The sequence below is a fragment of the Otolemur garnettii genome, unplaced genomic scaffold (genome assembly GCF_000181295.1).
Source record: "Otolemur garnettii isolate 467f Iridium unplaced genomic scaffold, OtoGar3 scaffold00094, whole genome shotgun sequence".
Classification (NCBI taxonomy): Eukaryota; Metazoa; Chordata; class Mammalia; order Primates; family Galagidae; genus Otolemur; species Otolemur garnettii.
The window spans coordinates 6,645,305-6,655,816 of NW_003852489.1; the positions used below are offsets into that span (position 1 = coordinate 6,645,305).

Genomic DNA, 10,512 nt, shown 5'->3' on the forward strand with positions numbered 1-10,512 from the left:
TTTTTTGGTTGCAGCCGTCATTGTTGTTTGGCGGGTCCGGGCTGGGGATTTGAACCTGTCACCTTAGGTGTACGTGGCTGGCGCCTTAGCCGGTTGAGCTATAGGCGCCGAGCCTCATAATCTTTTGAATTTAAAGTTACATTTCTGACTTGGCGCCTGTAGCACAGTGGTTACAGTGCCGGCCACATACATCCCAAGCTGGCAGGTTGGAATCCAGCCTGGGCCTGTTAAACAACAATGACAACTGGCACAAAATAATAGTTGGGTGTTGTGGCGGGCACCTGCAGTCTCAGCTACGTAGGAGGCTGAGGCAAGAGAATCACTTAAGCCCAAGAGTTTGAGGTTGCTGTGAGCTGTGATGTTACAGCACTCTACAGAGGGTGACATAGACTCTGTCTCAAAAAATAATAAATAAATAAATAAAGTCACATTTCTTAAATCTCAGGTTAAACTATAATAATTGAATTTTTTTCCTGTGTTGCAATTTCCAAGTCTTTGTACTTCTCCAGGTTCATTTTTAGTGTATTGGTTAAGAGCGTAGACTTAAGAGCCAGAACCCCAGCTTTGACATTGATTAGTAGTTACTTTGGGTAAGACCCTTAAACACTCTGTGCTAATTTCTTCATCTGTAAAACGGGGATGATAATAGTACCAGCCTTGTGGTTGGTATGAGGATTAAAAGAGTAGTGTGTGTGCAGCTCTTAGATAGTGCCAGGTCCACAGTAAGGACTGTGTAAGTATTTGTAGCCATTACTGCTGTTAGCATTGCTATCAGTATTCCAGGGCTGAGTCAGTCTCCTGCCTAGTGTTCATTTCCTTGCTCACTCAAATGTCTCTTCTGTGCCTGTTTTACCCCCTTCCTCCTCTAAGGATTTAAAGAAGAATGTTTCTAATAGTACTTTATAAGTGACATGGCTGAATGATTATCTTCTTTTTAATTTTGGGATCAGATTTTTCTCCAGTAGTGTACTTTTTAAAGCAATAGCTTTATGAAGTCATGCATGTTCTCTAGAGAGAGGAGCTTAGGATTTTAGTTCTCAAATCAGGAGAGTTGGGGTCAAATCCTAGTTCTGTCTGGCTCTTAGGATTTTTGTTGTTCTTTTATTCTCTCATTTTTATCGTTTACTAAATTGAAATAATAATATCTACTTTATAGGTTTGGTATAGGAATTAAATGAAATAATCTGTAAATGTCTGGTACATAATAAACATTCAAAAATATCAGTTTCTTTGCTCTTGAGTTTATCAGTACTGCTTTTGCAAATGTGTGTTCTTCAAAAGAATTGAGAGAGAAAAAATGCCTTTTCTACATTATTGAATTTGTAAAAAATTTTAAAATATTGAGGCAGATAGTTGTATTATGAGCCCCCTAAGGCCAAGATTGCGTTGCTTTATCCTTTAAGACAATTCCAACCTTTTTATCTATTGTGGTACCTAGTTGACATTAGTCTGTCAGGAAATGTTTTTGGATGATTATGATAGAAAAATTAAATGCTTATCAGGTAATAAGAAATGGCTATAACTGTGAGCATAGCACAGATTAAGAAATATGGATGAATGTCAGAGGAGTTAGCCTTTCTTCTGGTGTGGCAGATAACTGAAGGGAGCGTGAGTCTGACGTTTCCCAAATCAAAGAAATTTGTCAGTTTGAAAGAAAAAGGGATTTTGTTTTAATAGCAACTGCTTTTGTTATATTCACATATTAAACTATCCTCATTAAACTATTCATTAGAGGTATGCACCAGTGTAAATATATCTTTGTCTGATAGCATTTTAATAGTGGTTGAGCTCCCCACATCTCCCTGTATGTACAGAGGCATTTAAAATCTTACTTATCTTACTTGGGGTCAGCCCAGAGGCTCACACCTATAATCCCAGCACTTTGGGAAGCCAAGGCTGGAGGATCACTTGAGGCCAGGAGTGCAAGACCAGTCTGAGCAACATAGGGAGACCCTCTCTCTACAAAAAAACAAAAGCATTAGCCAGTTGTAGTGTCATGTGCCTATAATCCTTGCTACTCAGGAGGCTAATGTGGTAGGATTGCTTAAGCTCAGGAGTTTGAGGTTACAACGAGCTATGATCATGCCACTGCACTCCAACCTGGGTGACATAGCAAGATTCTGTCTCATAAATAAGATAAAAAAATAAAATTAAGGGTGGCACCAATTGCTCAAAGGAGTAAGGCGCCAGCCCCATATGCCGGAGGTGGTGGGTTCAAACCCAGCCCCGGCCAAAAAATAATAAAAATAAAAATAAAATAAAATTAAGTTCATGTGTAGTAATTAAGGCCTGCAATCCTAGTTCCCTGGAAGGCTGGATGGGAGGCTCTCTTAAGGTCAAGGGTTCAAGACCAGCCTGAGCAAGAGTAAGACTCTTATCTCTACTAAAAATAGAAAAATTAGGTGGGCATTATGGTAGGTACCTATAGTCCCAGCTATTTGGGAGGCTGAAGCAAGAAGAATGCCTCAGTCCAGGATTTTGATGTTGCCATAAGCTAGCCTGAGGCTCTGGCACTTTAGTCCAGGCAACCAACCAAGACTCTGTCTCAAAAAAAAAAACAAAAACAAATAAAAAAAAGACTTTAAAAATTAAATTAGAATCTTACTCTGGAAACAGATAAACAAGATACATTCTATTGAAACAAAGGTAAAATTAAAATGTAAGAAGTGGTATGAGCTGGATGTGCTATCATGTGCCTATAGTCCGAGCAAGTTGGGAGGCTGGGGTAGGTGGATCACTTGAGCCCAGGAGTTCAAGGCCACCATGAGCTATGATTATGCCATTGTACTCCAGCCTGGGTGACAGAGGGAGACCCTGTCTCTTATAAAAAAGGTGGCATTTCACTTTCTAAGATGTCTTTTACCTTCTAAGATGGTGCTAGGTTGGTGCTAGGTAAAATCCAACCTGCCTTTAGTATTTGTGGTAGATTGGTTCCAGGATACTCTCTCTCCCATTCTACCCCATCAGATACCAAATTGCACAAATGGCTCAAGTCCATGATAGAAATGGCATAGTATTTGCATATAACCTATGTACATTTTCCCATATACTTTAAATCATCTCTGGGTTACTTATAATGCCTAATACTAAGTAAATGATTGTTATACTCTATTGTGCAGGGGTCCTCAAACTTTTTAAACAGGGGGCCAGTTCACTGTCCTTCAGACCGTTGGAGGGCTAGACCGCGGGCCCTGGGACCAGTCGGCTGCTAAGCAGGACAGGCAGCGGCAAAACACCCGGCGGCCCGGATAAATGTCCTGGGTGGGCTGCATGTGGCCTGCGGGCCGTGGTTTGAGGACGCCTGATGTAAGGAATAATAAAGAAAGCCCGTAAATGTTCAGTACAGATTCATTGATCTATTTTTTTCCTGAATATTTTTATTCATGGTTAAATCTGTGGATACAGATACTAATCTGAAGTAAATGGCAGGCACTAGCAGACAGTTACACGATGTGGTAGTCCTGCCCCTTGCTCTTGAGAGAGAGTAGACTGCTCAGGAAGACTTTCTGGGAGATGGGACATCCACATTGAGCCTTGAGAGATTAGTAAGCATCAGCTGAGTGAAAGGCAAAAAGAATAATGTTTGCAAAATTGTTGGCAGACTGAAGAGTGTGGAGCCAATTTTGGGAACTGCAATTAAATTTTTTAGCAGAGGCTTAAGTGAATGTGGGGGAATAGCAGATGAGGTTGCATGTGCAGGTGAGAGCTAGATCGTGTCCATGCTGCAAAGTTTGGACCTTATAGACTAGAGTCAGTTATTGAAAGATTTTAGGCAGAGGAATGTTGTCATCACATTCCTATTTTAGAAAGATAATTCTAGGGCTTTTATAGAAAAAGACTAGAAATCATGAGAGCAAGGGCTGGACGGAATAGGAGATGATGATTGAGAGACATTTATGCAGGTCAGTAGTTCTTAGCAGTGACTGGACATGAAAAGGTAAAGAAAAGTGAGAAGGTTAGAATGACTCCCAGAGTTTCAGAAACTACGTCGGTTTTGGTATTATTCGTTGATACATGTGTAGGAGAGAGGCTGCAAAGAGAAACTGAATCTTTTATTTTTTTTTTAGGGACAGAGCGGATTTAGTTTCTGAGTATGTTGGAATTTGACAGAACTTTGAGAAATCAATGATTTTTTTTGTCAAGCTAAGGATATAGATATTCTGTTAGTTGACAGTTTGGAAACAATTGAATTACTATTTTCCAAGGAGGGTATGGTGTGGCAAGAATATGGTGACAAGGCTTACACCTGTAATCCCAGAACTTAGGGAGGTGGAGATGGAAGGATCCCTTGAGCCCAGGGGTTCAAGGTTGAAGTGAGCTATGGGGAAGCCACTACACTCACTCCTGACAGAGTAAGACTTTGTCTCTTAAAAAAATAAAAGGTAAAAAAAAAAGTATGTAGCGTGAGAAGAATAGAACCCGAAGGAATGTTAGCATCCATGAAACAGAAGAAGAGCAGTCATTGATGGGGCTGGACAGGAGAGAGTGAGGAAAAGCAGTGAGTATCAGGGAGTGCTTCTTTACAGTTGGGTGTGGTATCATGTGCCTATAGTCCCAGCCACTTGGGAGGCTGGGGCAGATGCCTCAGGGAAATTAAGGACAGCAGAATCATTTCCTTTGTGATCACATTTTTCCACGTGGGTCACTGCTGGTTACTATGGAAGTTCAGAAACCACAAACTAAAGAACTTTCCATACTTGAAAGATGTCCTGTAGAATTTCTGCATAGACTTCAGCCTCTTTCGGACTCTTATCATATGCCATCAAAAGGTCATGCACAATTCTAGTTATTAAATGTAGAGGGCATGAGAGAAATAGAAAATCAACACTAGGTAGATACCATAGTAAAATTGTTTTGCAGGGAAGATCCACCAGTAGATGCTAACATCAGTGGACAGAAGTTTGAGGAGAAACAGTGCATGGTCTCGAATTCTCTCTCTCAAGGTATTTATCAATCATAAAAGAAAACGTAATTTCTTATGTGGAGGAATCCAGCAAATAGTACCCAAATCAAAAGTTTGACATTAATAGCACCAGTAAGTAAGACATCTACATCCCTTGGTCTTTAGTAGAAGGACACAACATCATTTCTTTGGTATTCTTACCCCAAATACCTAACCTCAATCTCATAAAACATCATACAAATCCAAATCGCAAGATGCTGTGCAGAATAACTGACCAGAATTTGTCAAGTATCATGGTAACAAGAAAACAAGGAAGACTGAAGAGCGTCATAGATTAGTGGAAGAGACTAAGGAAACAACACAACTCAGTGCAATGTGGGATTTTAGAAGTCTAAAATTATTGCAGAGTAAAAAGAAAAGTCATAAATAAGGTCATGTGTGTTAAATTGCTTTGGTTTTGTCATTAGTACTCACCTGGCTCTCTTTGTCGTCATAAATGTGGGAGATGTGATCAGAATCAGAGAGTAATCATTATTCATAGCAGTAGTGATAACAACTAACATTTCTAGAACTTGTACATTCACATGCAGAAAGAGCACAGGCTCTGGAGCCAAACTGTCTAGAACTGAAATCTAATTTTTTCATTTGCTCTTCTTGAGACCTTGGGCAAGTTACTCTACATTTTTGTGCTTCCATTTCCTCATCTGTGAAAGGAGTATAACAATGGAATTCATACCTCATAGGGTTGTTACGCAGAATAAATAAGCTAATATGAAGGTAAACAACATACCCAGCATTACAAAGCTAGTCAGTAGCGAATGAACTATGATTTGAACTAACTGGTCCAATTCCAGAGCCCATGTGTCTTGACTTCTGGTGGTTTGCTGGCAGGACCATCATGCCTATCTAGGCACCAAAGTGACATCTTTGCTACGTTAGCATCCTGTCCTAAAGGATTAAAACCAAATGGCCCCAGCTGGAAGAGAGCATTATAAATAACTTTTCTTAAATTAGACTTTAAGAACAAGTAGGTTATGCTAGCTGTCATCACTGATACTATGTCTCACCATTGAGCAATTTTTGCTCTTTGTCATAGGGTTGTAAAGGTAAGACTTCCAGAAATGTTATCGCAGAGATTGCCATTACCTTGTAGAAACAGTTTAAATAACAACAGGTCATTAGTTTAAATGATAGCCAGATCAGACTGGGCAGGGAAATTTGCTAATTGGGTGTTAGAGAGTAACTTATATCCTGGATCTGGTTTGGTGTCTTTAAAAAAAGAATAAAGAAAGTATTAAAAAATTTTTTTTTACTTTTTGAAATACAGTAATTATTGATTTTCAGTATTTTAGCATTAAGTGAGTTTAATTATGATTTAATCAGAAATCATAATATAAGTAGATTGAAGTTTTGGATCTTTTAATAGTGAGATGTCTTACTGTGTTGGCCTGTTCTTCCTCAACGAAATTACATTTATCTTTCTCAGTACAGTCAGTAAAAGGTGTTTTAATACTAAAACATGTACCCATTTTCACCAGCATGGAGATTAGATGAATGCATTACATTAAATACATATCACTAAATTGTCTTCAGTCTGATTAATTTCTTTTTTTTTTTTTTTTTGAGACAGAGTCTCATGTTGCCCTCTGTAGAGTGCAATGGTATCACAGCTCACAGCAACCTCGAAGTCTTGGGCTTAAGCAATTCCCTTGCCTCAGCCTCCAGAGTAGCTGGGACTTCAGGCTCCCACCACAACACCTGGCTATTTTTGTTTTTTTGTTGTTGCAGTTGCTTAGCTGGCCCAGGTTGGGTTCAAACCCACCACCCTTGGTGTATGTGTCTGGTGCCATAACCACTGTGCTACAGGCACTGAGCCCTGATTACTTGTTAAAGCCTGTCTTTCACCATGTAGTTAATAGCTACTTAACATACTAAAGTGTAAAGATATACTAGAGAGCAGTGCCATCTTATAAAAATATGTATAATGTATATAATTTTAAATTTTCTAGTAGCCACATTAAAAAGTAAAAAGAAACAGGTGAACTTAATTTTAATAATATACAGTAAAATCTGTAAATTGACTACCAAGGGACTGTAACAAACTGGTCAACATAAGGAACTTCCATTGAGTGAGTGTGGTACATGTCTGGTCTAAGAAAAGTGGGTAGCCAATGTCGGGAGATGGTTAACTATGGAGATTCTACTGTATTTCATTTAACCTTATCAAAAATGTTGTGTCAGTAGTTTTATTATTTTAAAAATTATTAATAACATCTATTACATTCTGTTCTTGTTTTAGGCCTACAAAATCTGGTATGTATCTTACAATTCCAGCACATCTCAATTTAGACTAGCCATATTTCAAATGCTTAGTAGCCTCACATAGCTACTGGACTAGGGTATAATTCGTAGTCTTTGTCCAGAAAGTAAATTAAACCTGTCTTTGGACACAGCCAAGCATAGTGTTCAGGGAAGTTTGGTGAAACCTAAAAAACATTAAAATTTATTTAATTATCAATACTTAAACTTTATATTTAAAAGGTCAAGTAAATATTGATAATCCCATAAATTGACACAACCTTTAGGAGGGTATTTTGGCTTAGGCTTTCGGTTTTACATTTGGATACCTTTTAATTCAGCAGTTCCACATCTCAAAATTTATCCCGTAGAAATACATAAGTAAACATTCAACAATTTAAGTTTAAGAATCTTGCGTTTGGCATTAATATGTTTTTAAAAGAGAGGAGGCTATATAAATGCTCACCAATAGGAGATTAAATAAATTATGTATAATATAGTGACACACTGGAGTACTGTGAAACTGAAAAAGATATGATATATAATCCAGTGGAAAAAAGCATAATTCATAATATTAAGTATGTTATCCATTTTTATGTTAAAAATATGTAAGTTTGTTTAAGCAGTCTCTGGGTTATGAACAAGATAGGTTTTGTTGGTTCTCAAGTTGAATTTGTATGTAAGTTGGAACAGGTACATTTACTGTTACCTGTAATAGCCTCTATTTGTAAGTGTGAGTTGTATGTCAGATGTTTGTAACTTGGGGACTGCCTGTATTTGGAAAGTGCAAAACTTAACGGTTTTAATTAATAGTTATTATTACTAGGGGGTGGGACTATAGGAAAATTTTCAGTTTTTCTACACATTTCTGTATTTGGATTCTTATAAGAATTCTGTAATAATGTTTTGGTGGTTATCAGATTCTGGGAAAGGTAGAGGTTGGGGTGGAGCAGAGAGAGTTGGCTAATGGGTACAAAAATACAGTTAAGATAGAAAAATAAGTTCTAGTGTTCAGTAGCACAGTGAAGTGTGACTAGTTATCAATAATTTATTGTACATTTCAAAATAGAGGAGATTTGGAATAGTCTTAACACAAAGAAATGATAAATATTTGAAGTGATGGATACGCCAGTGACCCTGATTTGATCATTACACATTGTATGTATATATAAATATTGCATGTATACCATAAATATGTACAAATATGTTATCAAAAATGCTTTAAAAGTATTATGTATTAATTTTTATAATTAGAGGATAACAAGAAGACATTTAACAAGTATGATGCGTAGAGGTTTTTTACATTTTATAAAAAGTGAAGAATTAGAAGCAATGTAGATGTTCAAAAACATGAAAATATATTATGGTACTTCTGGAATTACATGCAGCCATTTACATATTGCTTATGAGCTAGTACTTAGAATGCTGAGTGAAAAATAAAAGATACAAAAGTGTATAAATATTTTGAAGGCATATTCATGTCATGAAAAAAATTTTTAATTGTATAAATATACATATAAAGGGTCACTATATAAAACAAATATTACAATTGTCTACAGATGGAGGAACTGTGTGTTTTTTGTGTATGTTTTGTTTGTTTTCTAAATTTCCTGTAATATATTTATACTATTTCTGTTACTTTTCTAATGGAGGAAATTTCATCACTATTTTTGTAAAATTCATTTTGAGGAAAGAAAATTTGGAAGGGTTAGCTGTGAGTGGTACAATAAAAAATGAAATTATTTGATATAGATAAAGATGTTTCCAAAACAATAAAGCATTATACACGTTAAAAAATGTTCATCATATTTTCTGTTTATAAACTGTGTTTTGTTGAAATATAATTTTTTAAATTTTTATTTTATATGTACATACATATTTAAAAGTATATATACTGGGTTTCCCTGAAAATAAGACCTACCCAAAAGATAAGCTCTAGCAAGATTTCTATGCATTTGTTAAATATAAGCCCTACCCAGATAATAAGGGCTAGTGATGGACGTGGCTATCAGTGTATCTGCATAGCCACGCCATTCATTTTGGCGCAGAGCAGTAAGGAAGACTGGAATACTTTTTATCTGCCACAGCTCCTTTCTCTGAGCAGTTGTGCGGGTGCATGTGTGGTAACCGTGGTCACAGGCATCCTGTTGCACACGTGTGAACGGCTAGGGGAAAGGAGTTCACACATCACTAGTGCCAGCCCCACCAACAAGGTCAGCTTCCCCTGTCAGGTTCCATAAGAAGATGACTTAACTATATTTAAATAAATGGAGATTGTTGTATTATACTTAATAAAAATAAGACATTCCCTGAAAATAAGCCCTAGTGTGTCTTCTTGAGAAAAAATAAATATGAGACAGTATCTTATTTTCGGGGAAACACAATGTGTGTGTGTATATATATATACACATGCATATGTAGAGAGAGACAGACAGACAGACATACAAGTCTCTTCTGTTATAATGAAAGAGATACTCCTTTGAATTTGGTGTAATTTGGTCTGTATAAGGTCATATCCTTGTTCTGAATATGGTTGTCCCTTTTTGCTAGGGAATCTCAATTCCTAGAAAAAATATACAAAAAATTATACAAAAATTATTTTTTTCTGTTGGTGTAAATTGTAGGCAATGTAACTTAAATTTCGTAGTACCTGGCCCCAGATCTAGGAATCAAGCTTGTTATGAACTCATTTAAAGATGGAGAAGGGAAAGACCCAGTGGAGCTAGTGAGTGGAGATGATGTGGAATTAGAGAAGCCTTTTCTGACTCCAGTAACTAGTGCTAGCGAGTGAGGGTGTTGGGAAGTTTTGCATTCAGGTGTCCTACTACTGTGTGTGCTGCTGCCAGTAGGTAGCTTTGATGACACTGAAAGATGATTAAGATTTATAGACAGGAGGAAAATGAGGTAGTCAGTCAAGTCCTCATTATCTGTAGCTTGGAATAATGTTTAATGTAAGAGTTTGTGTATTCAAAGGCACAAGTGTATCTATTTGGGGAGGCTGTGATATAAATGGATCTGTGCTGAACCATCATTTCCACTGTGCTATTAAGAGACTTTTCTTGGCTCGGTGCTGATAGCACAGTGGTTAACGGCACCAGCGACATACACCAAGGGTGGCAAGTTCAAATCTGGTCCGGGCCAACTAAACAAGTACAACAAAATAGCTGGGCATTGTGGCAGGCACCTGTAGTCCCAGCTACTTGGGAGGCTGAGGCAAGAGAATAGCTTAAGCCCAAAAGTTTGAGGTTGCTGTGAGCTGTGACACCACGGCACTCTGCCAAGGGCAACATAGTGAGATTCTGTCTCAAAAA

The 10,512-nt window shown here is 37.4% G+C and overlaps 1 protein-coding gene across 1 annotated transcript in view; it reads left to right on the forward strand.

Moving 5' to 3' along the window:
- AATF (apoptosis antagonizing transcription factor) overlaps positions 1 to 10,512 on the forward strand; it is a 114,497-nt gene that overhangs the window by 79,173 nt on the left and 24,812 nt on the right. The gene's annotated exons all lie outside the window — the stretch shown is intronic.